General features: G+C 34.6%; 1 protein-coding gene across 1 annotated transcript in view; it reads right to left on the reverse strand.

Annotated features, from left to right (window-relative positions):
- The window catches only part of LOC105993437 (dystrophin-like), a gene marked incomplete at its 3' end in the record, with an annotated part of 1,816,642 nt that overhangs the window by 858,793 nt on the left and 937,165 nt on the right, over positions 1–20,684 (reverse strand). The window lies entirely within an intron of this gene.

The following is a 20,684-nucleotide window of genomic DNA, read 5'->3' on the forward strand; positions in this document are numbered from 1 at the left end:
AAATGTTTTGGCTTAAAAATCTAAATCTCTCTAAGTTTATCAGTTTCAATATCACTCATGAATCAAAACTGTTTATTCATTAAGATCATCAAGTATACAAAATGACAGATGTCATTAGACTCAGATGTGAGAAATTAACCCACTAGATATTTCACTAGTGTACACTATAAGATGGGTGCAAACTTCCTTTGTTCTTTTTACTTTATTGTATCTATTAAATCTTTCAAACTAGAATGCTGAAGGAGCTTAGTACAAACAATTGATTTAATATCACATATGAATACATTATGAAGAAGCAGATATTTATTTGCTTATATTCTAGTCATACAAGAAATTGAGACAGACTAATAAACAACCATGGTTCTACATCTGAAGATGGTTGGATATAAAGAATAACCTGAGTATTACAATACAGCTATAGCAACAACAAAATACTAGAGTTCCACTACAGAACTATAAAATTAGTATCTTTGCTAGATTCTGACATCTGTTATTTTAAAAGCACACAGGTAATTCTAATGGACACTCAAAGTGAAAATCATGAATATAAAGTAAGATGGGATATATAATCTGTTTGGTCTCCTGTGGCTTGCCCTAGAAAGAATCTGCTAGCAATAGGCTATCCTGAAAGTTCCTAGCTGTGAGGTTGCCTCACAGTAAAAGTTTTTTTTCAGTCTTTAAGATTCAGTGGGTTATACATTTGAAAACTACACTATCCTATCAGACCTTTACCTTCATTAGGGAATTTCACATATCAGAGCTAAAACACAACTGTATTTATTTACCCACTTCTTTCACAGTAGAAGAACAAAATGTACATTTGTTGAACAGTTACTATGAGCCAGACATTAGACTCTTCAATTTTATACTACTATGTCACTAGCATAACCATTATGATTTATATTCTAATGGAAAAAAACAAAAAAGTTAATAATCTGAAAAAAGTTCAAAAAGATTAAAAAGCAAGGAGATTCAAAATCAGATCTTTGATCTCAATGACATCTTTTCACTACCTTACATGTTCTTTTAGTGGAATGATATTTTCCAGGATTTATCACCATTCTACAAAAGAATACTATGCTTTCAGTTTTCCCATTTTTTCCATCTTTATTAAATACCTAAGATTTAATCATATGTCTTATATCTATTACATTCTGACAGACATTGTAATTAATAAATCATTTTATGTTTAACTTTAAAGTATATACAAGACGGTATTTGCCTCATATAAAGGGCAGTACATGGAAGCATAGTCACTAACTATAGCTGGTTTAAAAATCTTCCTTTGAGAATTAATAATATTTTATACACAATCAGTAAGGACTATCCTTCAGTGACACAATGATCTTGAGAATATTTTTGCATGTTCACAAATAATTTAGTAGGCATATATTTCAGTGGCATATTATAGACAATAAATGACCCAAGAATACACTTTAGTAGTTTATTTCCTTTAAAAGAGAATTTCTCATTGTAGGTTTCACAGTCAAACTATGTGATTGGAGTCAAGAGAATCACAAAAGCTATGAGGAAAATTAACATTGTTCCTTCTTGGTGACATTACAGAGTCAATTTTGATTTTCATTATATTTTTTCTGTTTTGCTAGTTTTGTACTTTTTATGTCACATGAGTTAAAATAATTTTAAAATAATTTTTACTGCCATTGTCATATTCTAATTCTTAATATGTCTGGAGCATAATTTTGCACAATTTACCAATCCACCTTTGTAGAATGTGTAAGTAAACTTTCTTGGTTTGCTTTTATTCCTACCCGGTTAGCTGAATTATCTTTCCATCAACACGTGCAGCTACTAGGAGAAGAAAATTCCTCCAACATATGTTCTATGGATACCCAGGGTGCTATATAATCTAAACATTTCCAATCATGCACTTAGTTTGCTGCCCCTCACCATCCTGGCAATTATAGTACTATTAGCCACTAGATCCCATCAAGAGTCCTTCAACTCTGACCCCTAAGCCTCTTTTGCAGGTTGTCTTTATTCTGTATTTATCGAAGGGAAGATAACTTTTAGAATGTTTAGAGTTGATTATTGCCCTCCTAGTTCTGGAATAAAGAAATGGAACTAATGAGGAAGCAGATTGAAAGCCTGAGTTCTCCACTTACAACCTTTTTTCCAGACTCAAAAAGGTGACAGAAAATGATCTCTCCACACAAAAACAGGACTGGTGATAGCTCTTCTTAATTCCTGCTAGTGCATTAGGACTTGGAAATTTTATATTGGGTACCAAAGTTTTTTTCTTTTGGATCTTTTTCTACTAATTGCAACCTCACAAAATTTTACACCCTTAGAGACTGCTTCTATGCTGTGACTGGATAAATAGATAGGGATTCAATATAATATGCAACTACTAAAACTTCAAAAACTGTAAAATTGATATAGTTTTTATTATTAAAACTACTGTTAAAATGAGTAACTATTCAAACAAAATATTAAAAAATGAAAGCATGTGCTTTACACATGATGACACTTAATGTGAGTAATAATACTTTAAACTCCATTTCAAGTGTCAAATAAAAATTTAAATATACTTTTGCATTTAATATGTGTTGTTAATAGCAGAGTATAAACATATTCTTGAATTTACTATGTAAAATTACATTTGTTATCATGACTACTTATAAACTTAAATTCTTTCCTCCCAAGGAACATCCTACATAAATATGTATATATACATATATGTATATATATGTGTGTGTATAGATAGTTTTACTGTTTTACAATGTTACATTTATAAATTTAATCATTAATCTGCCACTGTGCTTTTAAATTCCTCTTACTCCATTAATCAAACTGTCTATGAGCAAAGAGAACAGCAGAGACAATTAGAAACATAAAGAGATATTAAAAATAGCACTCATGGGAATAAATATATTTTATCTTCTCTATTATTTTCAGGGAAAATGTTGCATTTTCCCTTAGCAATAAGAGGAAATGTAGAGCAAACTAAAGGACAAAAAATGTCAGTGTAAACATATGGATAATAAATCAAGTGATTTTTAAAATTTTGCAAATATTAAAATTCTCATTCACTATGCAAGCTGTATTTAAAATTACACTGCTGTTTCATTTATGTTCAGCATAACTTATATCCTGCTGTTCTAAATCAAGTTAGTCTGATTATTCTCCAGCATAAATTACATTTAGGGAGTAATTTAGGTACTTTGGGACATACATTAACACTTTCAGGCCATTAAGGTGGTGCTCAATTCCAAGAAATAAATTTAAATAAATAACACCCTAGTAGCCTTCTGACATATCCATTGTGGCTTTATACTTAGGTCTGCAAATTCAGCACTGGGCTGCTGATTATTTCATCCAACATATTTCATTTTCCATTAGATCAGTAGGAGGGATCTTGGTTAAAGTCTCATGGTCCGAAGTATAAGTGCAACTAAAAGCTATGTAGCTCACGTCATGGTACTTTGCTTCTTCATCTCTGTTATGGTTTGGACGTGGTTCAGCTTCCCACATGGGAACTTAGTCTTTAATTAGGTCCCCCTTAGAGCTAAGCTGACACTGGTGTTATGCCCTTAAATATCCAGATCTTTGAATTTCATGTGGCACTTGAAATGGAGTTTAAAGTTTTAGTACTCACATTAAATGTCATCATGTGTAAAGCACATGCTTTTTTAATATTTTGTTTGAATATTTACTCATTTTAACAGTGGTTTCAATAATAAAAATTATATCAACTTTACAGTTTTAAAGTTTTAGCAGTTGCATATGATATTGTATACTTTATCCAGTCACAGCCTAGAAGCCTCTTTTCTTTATAAAGTTGGCTTAAGTATTTCTTTAAAATGACAAAAATCTGACTAATATATTCCCTTAATTCTGTATTCTAGGTAATACAACTGTTTACCATAACCTAAGTATATCAGTAGTTGTGAAGATATCTCTAGAGTATTGGACTCACTTGGAATAGCTTTTTTTCTCCAGTTTTATCCTTTCATTTTTATTTTTCTTTTCTCCAGTTTTATCCTCCCACATTCATTGTTTGTTACTTTGAAGACGTTGCCTCCAGCTTTCTAGGCTACAGTAAAAAAAAATCCCTAATACACATATTGATATCCAGTAGGATACATGTACAACTAGACTCAACTCCATCTATATGACATTCTCAATGTTACCACTAGACACAGGCTTGTACCTGATTCCTTCTTCATACCTCTTCACACAGAAACAGCAGTAGTTAGAATACCTTGGTTGGAATTCTGGTTCTTCTTACTAACTGTGCGGTAGTGAACAAGCAACCAATCTCTTTGAACAAGAAAGTAGCAATAAAATAGCCCTTTCTTCCTAAGATTAACAGGATCAAGTTAATGAATACATATATATATATATATATATATATATATATATATATATATATTCCTTAAAACAGGATCTGGCAGAGATTCTAATCACTTGGTATCATCAGAATTCTAAATTTCAACCATTCCAGTTGATAGAAGGTGTTATTTCATTTTAGTTTGGATTTGTATGCTGCTCATGTTTATTGGCCATGTGGACCTCTTATTTTGTGAAGATATCAAAAGAATTGAAAGTATTACTGTGAAGTCTAAACACACTAATTCTTTCAAATAAGGTAATAATTTTATAAACATCATCCAGGTCAAAATACTGCAGCAAAACCCTTGTTTGTCCCCTTCTAACTTTTCAAGATTTACCACAAGTTTCTATTTAGTTTTCTTTTTTCCTTAAAGATTTATAGAAATCCTTCAAAATTATGAATTTATATACTTGACTCATTGTATATAAATTTCAAATATCTTCTCTTATACAATAGCTCTCATTTGTAAGCTTTGAATAGTGTTTTTGATGTATAAAATAATTAATATACAATGTAGTTCAGTATATTATTTTTATTTGGGATTTTTACTATCTAATATTTGTTTATTTAATCTTTACACAAGATTTATTAACATATCATTATCATTGTCTATTTTTTGCAAAGCTTTATTCATTTTTTCTCATTAAGGTCAATAGAATGGCTTCAAATATCATATATATGTATTTTTTAAGCATAGGATTCAATTTTAATGTTTTTAGGTAAGGCTTTCATAAAGTACAAAATGGAGTAGACACTAAAAATTACAATGTGTGCAGTGAAAAGTATCTATCCCACTTTTGATCCTCCCACTCCACTAATTCTTCTGTGACTGTTAAAAATTTTGTAATTTGAAGTATTTGTAGAGCAAGGCAAAGAACTACACAAACACAATGGTATAAAGTAATAGCATTTTCATTCAGTTTTACTATTTTCAATAGAGCCAATGCTGGCATTTTTTACAGCTCTGGATTGACATTTTATTTTGTAACACCTTGTTCATTTTATTGATCCCTAATCCTACTAGGTTGTGAGCTTGGCTCTCAGGTTTTAAACAAGTTTGGAGTGGTACTTCGATTTTAGTTTCTCACAGTGGTTATAATACTTGAGTTTAAAATGTATGCTTGTATTCTCCTTTTTAACCGTTGAAATATACACAAGTTGTTTCCCTTGTCTCTCATAACTTTTCATTTATTGCCATCTGAGCTAGTAGAAAAGTTAGACTTTATTTGAGCTATATTATAAACATCAGCACTTAATGCAACCTTTTTCTAATCAATTTCCATGTTTAAAGGAGTCAGAAGTAATTATCCTCAGAAGGAATGCTAGGCATTATGGGTGTATCTCTTGGATTTTTTGTCTTGACAATTCTGCTACAGAATTTCATTCATTCTCAAAGTTTCAGCTGACATCCACAGCGGTGCTTAGCAAACATTATTGAGACAGATCTCAAGAATAACTATTTTAGGCTTCATGAGACATACAGGCATTTTCATTATTCAAGTTTCCTGTTGTAGCTCAATGTAACCAAATGGTGTGGCTGCATTTAAAAAACAACAACAACAACAACTTGATTTTTAAAAGTATCTGGCAAGTCAGATCGGGGGCATGGAGAGTACTTCATCAACCATTGATCTATAGCTTTATGATGACAGAACTCCTGGTTCTAGTTCGTACATAAATTCTATATCCAGCTTTTTATGTTGCATCTTGTGCATTCTCTATTAAACTAAAAAAATATGTCATCGCTCTCATTTTCTTTCCTAAGTTTTTTAAAATTTAAGCAAAGGTTTCTATGCCAGATATCTTGAGGTCATCTTTTATTCCTTCATCTCTTTCTCACCATGTTTAGCTTGATTTTACCTTCAGTTCTAAACTAGAATTGATTTTCATATTTGCTCTCCTCCCTTTAGCCTCACTAACATGACCTTTTGTGAAAGTTAATATTGTTTGCTCCCACACATGGAAGATCATCTTTCTCTATTGTCAGATTCTTACTGCTCTAATTTCTACACTGTCAGACCTTCTTTGTTCTGCTTTCAATGTACACATTCACAAAGTCTTCCACATATGCAATACTCAAAACACCAAATATACCAAAACTTCCATAACAATCCAAACCCTGCTTTCATTCGGACTTTTTTTTTTACTATATATCTAGAATGTACTTCTATAATGTCACTTACTTCTGTGAGATTTATCCTTCTTGGAATTATAATTAAGTCTATTATTCCTTAAAATAAATTTCCCCCTCCTTGGAAAAACTTCTATGAACTTACACCTTCATTTTATAATTCATATTTACAATTTCAGTGATGTTTTCCCAAAAGACTGGATACCTACTAGAGAAAGGAATGTATATTATTCACCTTTAAATTCCTAATCCCAAGCACTGCTCTTGGCACATAAAGGTTTGGATGTATAAATATTTGAATGAGTTATTTACATAGATTCTTTGTATCTCCTGCTTATGAAACAAAGATTTGGGCGCCTCAATTTACTTCTCAGTTTTTTATATCAGCGAAAGCACAAACAAGATCGTCTGCTTTAACCTCACATTTTGCGAAAGACAAAGTTATACTCTGAGCTACCATATCATTTTAGTATTCTGTTCTTGGACATTACTATGGGATTGAACTTACAGTACTGTGCTTTCAGGATTAACACAACATGACCGAGCCATACAACTAGCTCTGCTTTTTACTTAATTTGGGGATAGGAAGTGACTTCCAACGTGGGTGAGTTCTTCCCTAGTTGGAGTGTTGTGGACTTTTCTATGCTGGCTTACATGGCATCATAGCTTGGGATGATAGGCACACTCTATGCCACTGTGCCCAGCTATGGGATAAGAAAGGGTCATGTAAACTTTTCTTTTTGTGTTGAACTTGACCTGTGATTCCCCCCCATTCCCAACCTACCAAGCAGCTAGGACTACAGGCTTGAACTATTGGTTCCAGGCTCTTATTTTAATATGGCTATTAGTAGAATATAAATATAAATATATATAAATTTGATGCCAATCTTAATCTTAGTGCACAATTGTAATTAATTGTAATTAACTTTAAAAACCATGTTTATTTGAAATTGTTTTCAAACTAAAGGAAAATAATTTCAGAAAATTTTTACTTTTCTTAATGAAAACACAAAATGATTTTTAAAGATAGATAAATTTGAAGTTCAATGACATCTTAAATAATAATACAGTTTGCACCAATATGCCAAAATCTAATGTATAGAAACTAATATGAGGATGTATGTTTATTAAGAACTAGTTATCATGTGTTTTTTTTTTTGTCGGTTGTGGGGCTTGAACTCTGGGCTTGGGTGCTGTTCCTGCGCTCTTCAGCTCAAGGCAAGCACTCTACCACTTGAGCCACAGCTCCACTTCTGGTTTTCTAGTGGTTTACTGGAGATAAGAGTCTCGTGGACTTTCCTGCCTGGGCTGGCTTTGAACCGTGATCCTCAGATCTAGGCCTCCTGAGTAGCTAGGATTACAGGCATGAGCCACTAATGCCTGGCTCATGTTTTTAAGTTTTTCAATTGGTGTTTCAGAGTAAAATAATATTGATAAAATTAACCATACAACAAAGAATTCATCAGTGTTACCGTACAAATACTAATGAAGCTGGACTCTAGTAGCTCATGCTTGTAACTCTAGCTACTCAGGAGATGGAGAATTGAGGATAACAGTTCAAAGCCAGCCCAACACAAAAGTCCTCATGAGAGTCTTCTCTCCAATTAAACAGTAAAAACCCAGAAATTGGAACTGTAGCTCAAAGTGGTAGAGCACTAGCATTGAGCAAAAGAGTTCAAGGACAATAATGGAAGAAGAAGTAGAAGGAAGAAGGAAGAAGAAAGAAGAAGGAAGAAGGAGGAAGGATGATGGAGGAAAGAAGAAGGAGGAAGAAGGAAGGAAGGAAGGAGGAGGAGGAGCAGGAGCAGCAGCAGCAGCATCAGCAGCAGCTGGACATGTCAGTTCATGGTTGAAATCATAGCAATTTGTGAGACAGACACCTGGATTAAATAATTGTTCCAGGGTGGCCTCAGTGAAAACTTAGGGAGATTCTCAGCTCAATTGAGATGGGTGTAGTAGTATGTGTTTACCATTTCACTTAAGAGAGTTAAAATAGGAAAATATCAATCCAGGTAGAACTGGGCAAAAATACAACATGCTATCAGAAAAATTACTAAAGCAAAAAGGTTGAAGTACAGCTAAAGTTGTTTAGTTGTGTACAAAGACAAGGCCCTGAGATCCAAAATTAATAGAGTAATAAATACATAAAAATATAGCGATAGTTATGCAAGTGTTTGTGACATTCAGAGGGACTCCAAACACGTTAGGTTATTACAAAATATTGAAAAAAATCTTAAAATTCTTTATTGCTTTGTGATATTAAAATTTTGCTATTCTCTTAATGAGCAAATATTTCCAGATGGGCTCTACAATGTGTATTTAAGGGTGTCATTTTCCTGGAAGTATGTAGATCTATGGTGGAAGATCAAATAGAATTTATGTGTATATATACTCTCTATTTCTCTCTTTCAAATAGGAATTTATGTGTAAAGATTCCTTTTTAAAATTTTGGTTGTAAAGTTGATGTGCAGATTGTTTACAGTGACCTAAGTCAGGTAATGAGTATATTTCTTTTTTAATTCTTATCAGAAACTTGACCTAAGTACATATTAAGGCTTAGGGAAACTTCATTAACTATTCTATTGTGATTTAGAGAGACATTATAAATATCTCTGGGATAAATCAGTACTTACTTAAATAGGTAGAAATCTATGAGTTCACCTCCTGTTGACACCTGATTATTTAAATTGACTTATAACAAGAAAAAAAAAGTATCTCTGATAAGACTGCTGTCTTGTACTCCACTAATCTCCTTTGCTCTTTCTTTGAATAAGCATCTTCACCACAGTCTAAAACCTCAGCAGACCAATATCAACACAAAGGGTAAGATATCTGATAATTTCATCATGTTGGGAAAATATTTAGGGTGTGCTATTCCGGCACTGCTTCCAGAAAAAAAAACAATGTGAGTTTATGCTAATATTAACCTAAAATGATGCAATTTCAATGCCTTGATTTGGTACAATTAACACCCTTTAAAAATATCCAAATAGCAAAAATATTCGTGTTTCAGTGTTCCATTAATATTAGGATCTTCTGAAGAACTCAATTGTAGAAATGGATTCAGCAGTCTGAATGAGTTTAAATTTGTAAAGAAAGTTCAAGCTAAAATACTTTCTAAGAATTTCATATATATGTGTGTCTCATTTATAGGGAACATTAAATTTAAATGTGAGCTTCTAATTCCATCTCAATTTACATATCATATAGTATATAGTTCAAATAAGGATGTGCTATAAGAGATCCTAGCTTCTAAATCTTATCTTTATCTTATTAGCTAGAATAAGTATTTCAAGGAACAATGTATTTCACTTAATTTGAACAAAAATTTTGTGGAATAAGTTTATGCCTGTAATATTAGCTACTTAGGAGGTAAAGAGCAAGAAAATCACAAGGCATTCCTAACCCATGCAGATGTGATGGTGAGTTCCTATTATCCCAGGTAACATGAAGGATAGGAGAATCACAGTCCAAGATGACCTAGAGTGAAGCCTTATCTTAAAATTAACCAGAGCTAAAATGGCTAGAAGCATTGCTCCAGTGGCAGAGAATCTGACTAGCAATTGCAAAGCTCTGATTTCAAATCCCAGTATAGCATATGTATATGTTTGTATATGTGTGTGTGTGAAAGAGAGACAGAGAGAGAGAGGTGGGAGAGAGGAGAGAGGGGAGAGGAGAGAGGGAAGAGGGAGACTGAGAGAGAGAGAAAGAGAGAGGGGGGAGGGAGAGGAAGAGGGAGAGGGAGAGGGAGAGGAAGAAAGAGAGACAGAGTTGGAGACAGAATGATAGTATAGAAACTTTCACCTAGAAACAGGAGCAAAACATCCTCAGCCATAGAAATGCTGTTTATTCCACTAAGCCCTTCAGTGTTAGTATATCATGTAGTACTTACAGTAGGTTTTCATTTTGTAGTTGAGAAAACTAAGACTTTGGGAAACTAATCAGGACTGTAAGTCAATAATTTGGTTGCATTTGGAGAGTTTGTTTTCATTTTCTAGTGTCCTACAAGGGTGAATATATGATCGCATGGAAGACAAAAAAAAAAGAGCATCATTTTTCTACACTACACTTTTCTGTTAAGCATCGACTGTGTTGCTATTCGTCAGTTCTACTCTTATATTCCCAAACATTTTCAATTTTATATTTCAGGTTTGAGAGGGAAGATGGCAGAAAGAGACCAAGGAACAACCTGAACTCCCTCCACTGAAGCAGAGTTTTAGCATCCCATCAGGCACTCCATATCTGCAGAGTCACACCAAGTAAGCATATACAGATATATACACCAAAAAAGATTATAAACTACTTGCATAAGAACACAGAAACCAGTGAAGAATCGCCAAGTGAGGTGGTACCATGTGGCAGCTGAGCCCAGGGATTTGCCTGTATCTTTAGCTGAGAATTTGAAGAGCCCGCACAAGAAAAAGTAGCAATGGAAACCCACAGCCCAGCTGGCCAGACAAACACAAAGACAGTTGACATGGGACATAGTCCAAAACAGCATTGGGAACCATGAGTACCCCACAAAAGACACCCTCACCCCACCCCCTTCCTACACACCAGAAGACTGCCATTTTTGAAAGTGGCAAAGAAAGTACTAGAGCACCTGGCCAGAAATGCCTGCTGGAGAAGTGGCACCATTTTGAAAAGGGCAAAGGAATCTGATATCCTTGCATATCCCCCATATCTGTGAGAAACAAAACGAAACAAAACAAACACAAAAACAAAAAAGACCAGGCCAGTGAAAGGCAGCCCTGCTCCACAGCAGTCAGAAAGAACAAAGTCAAAATTCCAGACAAATTCCAGCAAGGCTCCTGAGCATGGCTAGCTGATCACCTTGGAATCACAAAACCAAAACTGTCTCAAAACTCGGACAAAGGGGGAACCAATGCAACAGCGATGCTCACAAGACAATATGTTGAAGATGATCTGTACAATTGGTGGTGGGCTTGGGGTAGGGAAAATGAGAGAAAAATGAACGGGGGGGGTAACAAGTTTGACAAGAAATGTACTCACTACCCTACTTATGTAACTGTAACCCCTCTGTACATCACCTTGACTTTCTTTTTTCTTTTTGTCGGGCCTGAATTCTGGGCCTGGGCACTGTCCCTCAGCTCTTCAGCTCAAGATAGCACTCTACCACTTGAGCCACAGCGCCACTTCCAGCTTTTTCTGCTTATGTGCTGCTCAGGAATGGAACCCAGGGCCTTATGCATGCAAGGCAAGCGCTCTACCACTGAGCCACCTTCCCAGCCCTTGACATTTTTTTTTTTAACGGCAGGTCTTAAAAGCGGATTGTTTCCAGGTTGGGCTGAGAGTAGGAACTCAGGTGATAGCCACTCCTCCTTACCTGGAAATGCTACAGATTTCAGAGACACTACAGCTCTGCACACATCCAAGCGCTCTACAAAGTGTAGGCTGTAGTTAAGAACCACCTCCTACCAGTGAGATAAAAAGCACGACCCCGCCCCCCACCTCCTCAGTACTGCCTAACCTAGGCTGAGAAACGACCTGCAGAGACTCAAATCTTGTAAGGCAGAATGTTTTTCTGGCCACTCAAACAAACTGATTAGAGAATTCATCTTTTTCTCTTTGATTTATACGTTACAGGCAGGCCTTTAAAACCTAGCTATTTCCCACTAGTACTGAGAGTGGAAATCTACGTAACAGCCACTTCGCCCCACATCAATAAGGCTTCAGAATCTAATAATGCTTCACCCCTTGCATGTAAATAGTCCAGATCTCAATTTATAAACATCAGAGGCGCCTCCTACCGGTGAAATGAGGAAATTCACCCGCTGGTGCAGCCCAAATGTTGGCTACAAGGACAGGTGCAAATCTAGCAACTTAGTATGTCCTATAGGTTCTGACTAGTCAGAGTCTGGCCTTCCCCAGTTCTCTGTTTGTTGTTTGAATAAATGTTTGCTCTTCTCATTGCGAAAAATAATTTTAAAAATAAAATAGAAATTCCACTAAGATGCTGCATATCAGACATTGGGAGACACATGGTCCCCCAAAGGGAGAACTCTTTTGTTTGCTTGTTTGTTTGCTGTCGTTGTGTTTCTGGTTTGGGGTTTTTGTTGTTTTGTATAGTTTTAGATATGCATTATATGGTGATTGCTAAGCCTGTTTCTTAGGTGTGTTCACATTTCATTCTGGCTATATTTTGACTCATTTTTTTGTTTTTCAGTGATTTTTCCTTCTTTTCTTTTCCTTTTTTCTTCTCATTCATATTTTACATCTGCTTATTTTTCTATCTCTTTTACTTTGATTTTAATTTGTTTTCCTTTTATCTGGTCTTTCTATTTTATTTTCTTTTTTCTTTTGTTCTCATGTTGTTTTATGTTTGTTTAATTATATTTGTTTCCATTTTGATTCTATCCAGCTGGCTCATCCTGTTTTCCTTTTTGTTTAGTTTGATTTATCCTGACCCTTGCAACAGATTTTTCTCATTGACTACAAATGAATATAATATCTTTTTCTGCCCTACAATCCTCCTCCCCAAACAAGACTGAAAGCATAGTTAGATAGGAGAATGCCTACTTATGATTTAAATCCCCTGATTTAAAATTTTTGCAATTGTTGAGTTCTGTTTTCGATTTTTACTTCATACTGTGTCCTGCTGTGTTTTCAGATCTGAGTGCTTTTGTTTCCAAATGTGCATAACAAACTATAGCAACACACAAGAAAAATGACAAGTCAAGGAACATCAATTCCCACAGAAAATTACCAAACCTTAGAGCAGACAATGAAGGTCCTAGAAGATGGTTACCAAAATGCTTTAAAAATGCTTTAGAAACATTGATGATAAATATGCTTAATGAAAAGACAGCCTTCAGAAGTCAATTTGTGAACATGATGAGAGTAACCAAAAATTATCAGAAGAATTCATGTACTTCACAAACAGAAAGGTAAGTTAATTCCAAGAGAAGGAAAGGGAGACCAATGAAAAAATAGTCACTCTGCTAAAGTATATAAGAGAGGACATGGATAAACAAATCAAGGAAGTAAAGATGTCCAGTACAAGACCTAAAACAAAGCTTCAGTAAAGAGGTAGAAGACACCAAAAATGAGCAATTATAAGGCAGAGAAATAATAAAGTAGAAAGTCTTGATTGCAGAATAGATGACAGAGTTTCAGGAATCAAGAATAGACTAGGTATTTTACAGAAAGAGGAGACAATTATGCAGAACAAATACAAGAAACAAGAAATGAGCTCACAAGACTTCAATATATGCAAGTCAATTAATGTAATTCAGCAGACCATCATAAGCAAGGGCAAGAACCACATGATCATCTCGATAGAAGCAGAAAAAGCATTTCATAAGATTCAACAGCCCTTTATGATAAAACCTCTGGAGAAGCTAGGAATCTATGGAACATTTCTCAATATAATAAAGGCCACATATGATAAACCTTCAGACAATATTATACTTAATGGTGAAAAGTTAAAACCATTCCTCTAAAATTGGGAAGGAGACAAGGATATTCACTCCCTCCATTTCTCTTCAACACAATACAGGAATTCCTAGCAAAAGCATAGGACAAAAAACAAACATAAAAGGGACCCAAATAAGAGTAGAAGAATAAAACTATTCCTCTTTGCAGGTGATGTGATCTTGTATTTAAAGAACCCTATAGACCTCTCTCCCAGGTTATTTGAACAGAACAGAAACTTTGGCAAAGTATCCAGGTATAAAATTAACCCACGAAAATCATAAGAGCAAGACTGAAATTAGGAGAGCAACTCCATTTGTAATAGGCTCAAAAAATTAAATATTTATTAATTAACTTAAGCAAAGAGGTAAAGAACCTCTATGATGAACATGTTAAAAAAATCTGACAAAGGGGGCTGGGAAGGTGGCTCAGTGGTAGAGTGCTTGCCTTGCATTCATGAGGCCCTGGGTTCAATTCCTCAGCACCACAGAGGCAGAAAAAGCTGGAAATGGTGCTGTGGATCAAGTAGTAGAGTGCTAGCCTTGAGCTGAAGAGCTGAGGGACAGCACCCAGGACCAAAATTCAGGCCCCACAACTGACAAAAAAAATCTTATAAAGGAAATTAAAGCAGATTTAAGGAAATGGAAAAACGTTCAATGTTCCTGGACTGGAAGGCTTAACTTCGTGAAAATGGAAATGCCCAAAGCTATATACACAAAATGTCAACAACATTCTTCAATAATATAGAGGAAGCAATCCAAAAGTTCATATGGAATAACTGAAGACCCCGAATAGCAAAAATAATCCTTAGCAGGAAAAACAGTGCTGGAAGAATATCAATATCAAACTTCTAACTCTATTACAAAGACATCGTTTAAAATCAGCTTGGTAATGGCACAAGAATAGTCCTGGGACCAATGGAATAGAAGACCCAGAAATGAACCCACAGACATATAACAACAGAATATTTGATGAAGGAGGCCAAAAAATACAAGATGGAAGAAAGACAGCCTCTTCAACAAATGATGTTGGCAGAATTGGCTATACACTGAAATGAAAGCTAAATCCTCATATTTCACCCTGTACCAGAATTGGCTTCTAATGGAACAAAGACCTTAATGTAAGGCCAGATACCCTGGAAATATTACGGGAAGGGAATGGGAAAAACAAGGGCTCCTATGCATGGGTGGAAACTTCCTAATGATCCAGAGTCACAAGTCAAGGAAAGACTGGATAATTGTGATTGCAAAGAGTTTCTGCATGGCAAAGGACATAGTGAGCAAGATAAATAGAAACCTCGCAGAATGAGAGATATTTATTTGCTACACACCAGACAAGGGCCTCACATTGAAAATATTCTTAGAGCTCAAAAACTAAACTCCCCCCCAAAAAAGCTTCAAAGAAACAACAACCCAATTGTTAAATGTACTAAAGACTTAAAGAGACTTAGAAGTAAGTACGGCCAACAAACACAGATGTTCAACATCTCTGGGCATAAAATGTAAATCAAAATAACATTGAGATTCCACTTCATCCCAGTTAGGATGGCCATTATCAAGACATCTAACAATAACAGATGCTGGTGGGGATGTGGCCAAAAGGGAATGTATACTTGTTCAACCACTCTGGAAAACAGTATGGAAGGTCCTCAAAAGATTAAATATAGAGCTTCCCTAGGATCCAGCAAATCTACTCCTGGGCATGTATACAATTGACCACAAACCAGGCCACACTGAAGCTACCAGCAAAACCACGTTCATTGTGTAATTATTTCCCATAGAAAATGTATGGAATCAACCCAGATGCCCCTTGGTGGATGAATTACTCAAGAAAATGAGGTATATAATATATGCAATGGACTTCTATTCTTCCATCAGAAAGAATGATATTGTACCATTCATAAGGGAATGGAAAGACTAGGAAAAAAATTATATCTCAAGTACGTTATAAACTATTATTTGTTTATAGGTACTATATTATGTAGATTTCCAGAACTTGTTTTTCTTGCCTAATAGTCTCTTTTTTAGCTTTTATCTAACATTTTTGTTCCACATTAAATAATTTATTCCAGTATAATGGAATTTCTTTTTTTAATATTTAATTAATTAATTAATTAATTTATTTATTTATTTTTGGGTCCGGTTGTGGGGCCTGAACTCTGGGCCTGGGCGCTGTCCCTCAGCTCTTCAGCTCAAGGCTAGTGCTCTACCACTTGAGCCACGGCACCACTTCCGGCTTTTTCATCTTTTGCTTATGTGGTGCTGAGGAATTGAACCCAGGGCCCCAGACATGCAAGGCAAGCGCTCTACCACTGAGCCATTTCCCAGCCCTATAATGGAATTTCTTATTTGCCTAAATTTACATTATAAACTCTTGAAGGAAAAAATAATGTGAAGTCACCATTTTTACTTTATGTTACAGATACCAAGTAGCTACTATAGAGCTTAATTTTTGAAGATTCAAATCTACTTTATCCAAATAATTAATTTTAGTACAAATAATTTATATACATTTAGAACTATTATACTTTTTAATAGAAACATGTTCTGTATATTTGAACTCCATAACTATCAGCTTGATGGTGCTTTATAAACTGCAGCTAGTAATTTAAATTTGCTGACCTCAGAATTTCTCTTTTGTGGAATAGGCACATTGTCTTCTTCCGAAGGTTATTATGAGAACTAAAAATATTATAGTAAAGGTTATTGAGATATAGCAAATGCTGAATAAATGGTGGCAGAAATAATCATAATATCAGTATAAAAATTGTCACATTTATATAATGCTATTAATTCACCCAGTATATATTTATAGATTATGAAGTTTTACAATGGCACATTTTCAGTTCAAATGAGAAAAATATGTAGAACTGATGCACATTTTCCTCATTTGCCCATGAAATTCGTTTAGTATGTTCAGGTAGATGTATTCATCTTGTGCTTTAGGGCTCAAATATGTCACCATATAAATTGATTTTAATGCTATTGCAATTGGGCAAAACAAGTTATTCCAGCAAGTGGAAACATGTGTCTTCACATGTCTTTTCAAGTTGCTTTCTCAAGGAGGGAAGGACAATATATTTAACCAATGATAAGATATATAATTTAATTTTTTCTGCTAAAAGGGAATGGTGCAACACATCGTTTTATTGAAAAAATTAAAAGTGAACAGATTTTGATGTTCAAGGTAAGTGTTTATAAATGTTCAAGGTAAGTAAATTTAGTGATTTTCTTCACCATAGTATTTTAAAACAAATTTCAAATATTCAGAGTAAGAATAAAAGCATATATATTGACTGGGCATGATATCTCACACATGTAATTCTAGATATTATGAAGTTGCCAATCAGGAGGATAATGGTTTCAGATCAGCCATTGCAAAATGTTTGGAAAACTTCATCAATTAAAAAAAAAAGCTAGGCGTGGTGATGTGCTTCTGTCTTTTCAGCTATTGCTGGGTGTGCAAATTGAAGGATCTTGTGCAAGTTTTGCTTGGGCATAAAATTCCAGATACTACTTGAAAATAAAGGAAAAACTTCTAGTGTGGTACTCGATAGTAGAATGACTCCCTAGAAATCACCAGGCTCTTGGAGTTCACACCCAAGTTTAGAAAAGGATTGATGGAAGGGAGGGAAGGAGGAAGGGAGGAAAGAAGGCAGAAGCCATAGGTAGATGTATTAAATCACAACTGACAAACTGAAACAATCTTGTGAAAATACCACCCTTACATAAAGCATCGTTTATTTTGTCAAAAAAATGAAATAAAATATTTACATTACATGGAGCTTAGAATATATTTGGCGTAAAAAAGTCATACAAATAAAATTAAAATAAAAAGTAAAATAAAGAGCATAAAATAAAATTTAAACAGGTAACCTTTTACTGAGCTTTACTCTGCATGGGTAATTCTGCTTTCTCTCTTACACAGTTTCCCTGGGACCATTTCATTCTATAAGACAGCATTTTCTTCTCAGGTAGTTATAATTAACAAGAGCCCCACCAAAACAATTTCAACTATATATTAATGCACATATCAAGCAATTATATTTCTTAATGTTAAAAAGTATTATTTTATTGAAACCAATTTTAAAGGTCACAGAATCAGAACCTAATAGTATTGTCATAATTGTCAATTCTAAAATAATTTTTCCAAGGAAGAAAAGTTCACATTGGAACATACAGATTATCATTGAAAAAGGAGAAATTCAGAATTACCAAATGACATTAGCAGAGAATTAGTTCTGAAATTCACCGGAGTAATATTCCAATTAGAATTCACATGTAGAAAATGTCTAAGCTGTGAGAGGTCATCAGCAGTAAAGAAAATAAGAACCTGATTATACCTGAGCTATTTTGCTGAGTTTCACCCATAAGACAGAGGGAAAGAGTGTAACATAGTTTCTTATGAAACTAGAGAGGCAGTACTTTCAGTTTACAGGTATTTAAAAATTTGTTGAATGAATGACATAATGCCCATTTAATCTGAATCTATGATGTCTATATATGTATAAATGGTTCTTCCTACTCCTAATCTGAATGTACATGTAGCAGCAGGTTGGTTTCCAAGTGACACAATGATATAAGGTCAACTTCACTTTAAATTCACTAACCTTAAATCTCACCCAATTTAAGCAGTTTGAAGTCAAAGAAATTTTTAGCATACCAAACTACCTTGTGACTAAATCTCACCAATATCTTTCCTTTTGGTATTTTATATTCCATCTTATTAAAACTCCAGTGCACGAGGGAAATGTTCTTGGCATAAATCTACTATGTTCATTAATTTTTTTTCTTTCCTACACCTGAAGGCACATGCCCAAACCTGTAGGGGTTACTTTATTATTTAATTAGAGTAGATGCTTTTCTATCATATCAGGTGTTTCATCTAAAGTTTGATTAACATCCCTATGTACTGTGCTCTCAGAGAGGCAAGTAAATAAAGCTTGTTCTGAAAGGAATAAAGAGAACCCAAACTTTTAAATGTAAAGAAAAAATGAATATGGAACAATTGTTTCTAAGAAATACAGTTACCAATATTCTAAGCCTACCAGAAATACTTCACAGATTTGTTTGAAGTATACAGTATTCACAGATTTTATTTAACCATTTGTTCATTCATTGAATAAACAGCCATTAACTGCTTAGTAGTGAATCTATTAACATGTTAAATTCAGGAGATGTAAAAATGAAAAACAACGAAAAAAGAAAATACAATCCCATCTATGAGAAACTCACACTTTATTGTTTGCATTAACAATCTTAAGGAAGGTAGGTAGTGAAATTGTAGCAGGTGCTAATTGCCCTGAATAGATCCCCATTTCAAATTCATTGACTCAGCTCCAAATGCTGGTAACTTGACTTCCTTTGTCTGAAAACTCCCTCTGGCTACCAAGTTCTCCTTTGCCTACAAGGGCAATCCAAAAAATGATCCAGAATTAGCACTACCACAAGCAGCCCTCAACCAAGATTGTGAACATTAACCCAGGTTGCTTAGTGCCCTCAAGTAGGCTATATCTGACATGTGTGCTGGTGATCAAGATTTAGATACTCAAAATGTTGACAGTATTGAAAATATACCATTTTCATTGGCTTCTTTCTCTTCCAAGTTTAACTGACTTCCTTAAAATGTTCCCTGCACTTATGGAATAATCTTGGATTGAAAAACATTCCTCAGGGGCTTCTTTAAACAAAGGCAAAATACAGTGTCAGTGTAGAAGAGAGTGGATTAGCTCTGTCTTAAAGAATTGTGCCAGTAAGAGATGAGAAGTTGCTCAAAAAGACCTCATAGTAGCTTGATGTCTAGAAGAATTAGCAGAGCTTTCCTAAAGAGAAATTGTGAGGACAATGTAGGAAACAAATTTAACATTTGCAAAGACTTATGCTAGCTATATTACAGGCATAAACCACCATGCCTGGTTGTAAATAATTTAAAAACCATCACAAATACCACACAGAATCAAGGTGAAATTACTTATTCTTAGAAGTACAAAGGCAATGTTTGTGTGTGTGTGTGTGTGTGTGTGTGTGTGTGTGTGTGTGTGTGTGTGTGCTTAGTTTAAGGCTGGTGCTCCAACACTTGAGCCACAAGTACATTTCCAGTTTTCTGGTGGTCAATTGGAAACAAGAATCTCACAGATTTCCTGCTCTGGATGGCTTCCTGAATAGTCTGAATAGGTAGGATTATAGCCAGCAGCCAGCAGCATCAGGTACTTGGTTTCTGATTCTTGAATTCTTTGGTCTTATTTTTGAGAAATGCCATGATAGTGACCCTTAGTGTAGTTTCTGAAAGCAATTATTTATTGTGCTTACTGGACATTTAGAAGTTACTTTAAATTTGGAAACATTATCCTTTGTTCTAGGACAATTATATCTTTGCTTTGATAATGTCTTCTCCATCATTTAATCACATCTTTTCTTTCTTCTATAAGTAAATCCTATTATTCTTATGTTGGACTACATAGAGTATGATTTCTCAACATTTGTCCTCTTGAGTCTATACTGGTTAATTCTTTGTTGAGTATGTCAAAACTCCTATGAATGACAGTTGTTCTACTAGCAGTTCTCCTAGCCACTAACTACAATATACAAGTAGCACTCCCTTTTCTGATTGTGATAACCAATGTATCTGTCTACATTGTCAAAGCCATGTGAAGGCTGAGTCAATTCCATTTAAGGACCACACTTCTAGAAGAATGTTTACAAATTCATGTATTTCCTTCCTTCTTTTTGATCACTTTGTGCTATTTTATGGGAGATTTCTTCA

Source organism: Dipodomys ordii, unplaced genomic scaffold (assembly GCF_000151885.1).
Source record: "Dipodomys ordii isolate 6190 unplaced genomic scaffold, Dord_2.0 Scaffold96, whole genome shotgun sequence".
Classification (NCBI taxonomy): domain Eukaryota; kingdom Metazoa; phylum Chordata; class Mammalia; order Rodentia; family Heteromyidae; genus Dipodomys; species Dipodomys ordii.